Genomic DNA, 1714 nt, shown 5'->3' with positions numbered 1-1714 from the left:
GTTCGAACTCAAGTGAGTCAAGTCCTCGCTGTTCGCACTCTCGCTCTCGGAGAGTGAATTCTGCCACCGTGTTAAGTCTTTGATAAAGATTGGGCATGCAACAGTATTTTGTATTTGACTCCAGTCTTAAGGTCTTTTGACCTAAAGCTGATGCTTATGCTATATTAATGAGGCATTTACTTGGTATGCCTATAACTGGGGATTATGCTATTCTGATTTGAAACGAGACCAAAAAACAAACTTTACTGATAGTTCAAAGACGGTGCTGAAATGGCACATAATCTTTCGGTGTGCTTCACATTTTTAATGGGTTCTGCTTAGTTGGGTTTTATAAACGGTTGGTTTATATATCATTTAGTGTTATTAATCTTTGGAAATACACTAAAATGCTTTTGTAAGAAGTGAAACGGCAGTCTGGTATCTTGACTACGTCACCCAGGAGAGGACCAAAAGCATGCAAGCACGCACGCACACACACACACACACACACACACACACACACACACACACACACACACTTACACACACACACACACACACACACACACTTACAAACTTACGCACACACACACACACACACACACACACACACACACACACACACACACTTACACACTTACACACACACACACACACACACTTACACACTTACACACACACACACACACACACACTCACACTCACACTCACACACACACACACACACACACACACAAATGGATTAATATATAGAGAACAAAACGCGGGCTCACGCACCAACTCAACCATACACCAACAAACCTTCACAAATGCAAATCAGTTTCAGGAAATGCATTAGCAGTTCGTATCCCAACGTAATGTATAGACTATTTGTATCTCATATACAATGACGAACTGGGGCAGAAGGGATAAGGGATTTTGCCAGGGGAGCTTGGGGGAAAGGTTATAAAGCTTGTGATTTACAATTGCTGTTTAGGAACTTGAAAGTTATGGGGCAGCTGGGGTGGATAATGCCTTTAGTTAGGGGAATCTCCCTACCCCCTGTCGGTCCGCCATTTGTCATAAATAAACAACGTATCTTAAAACACACCCGGTAGATTATGTAATATTCATGTAAACTAATCTCTTATCAAAAGTACGTAATCTTTTTTTCCAAGATCATTACCGTTTTCAAAACGCCACCACCTACTCTTGTATCCCTGCGGCCCTTTAAACTGGGCTGTGACCCATTTTCCTGGATTCTGTGAACCCAGAGAAATGGGTCACAATTTCTCTCTACGTTTGATTCCTAGGGCATGATTAAATATTATCGGCTTATCTAAATGATGGTATTTCTCCCTTTAGAGCGCAGAATTCCGCTGGGAGAGGTGGGGAATATTATGAAGAGACTCCAAGATTAAGGGTAATTTTGCCCCGCCCTAGCTATTCGTCGTGGCTGGTCCTCGATATTCGTTGGCCTCCGCTAATCAAAACAAAAACTATGACATAACAATTGCCAATCACTTCATTGATTACTAAAGTGGCGCTTAGTAATTAATGAAGGCATGGATTATTATCATAGCATTTATTTTCTAATTTCAACATGCATCGAAGTCATCTGGCAGACAAACGGAAACATTTCACCATCGGCGCAAAGTAGCTTATTTCCTCATTGACAATATTAGGGCCAAGGATGATTTATGGAATACAAACCTCAACTACAACAGTAGGACGCTGAAAATGTCCACATAATTAC

Source organism: Penaeus chinensis, chromosome 30 (assembly GCF_019202785.1).
Source record: "Penaeus chinensis breed Huanghai No. 1 chromosome 30, ASM1920278v2, whole genome shotgun sequence".
Lineage (NCBI taxonomy): Eukaryota > Metazoa > Arthropoda > Malacostraca > Decapoda > Penaeidae > Penaeus > Penaeus chinensis.
This window is presented reverse-complemented; position numbering follows the sequence as displayed.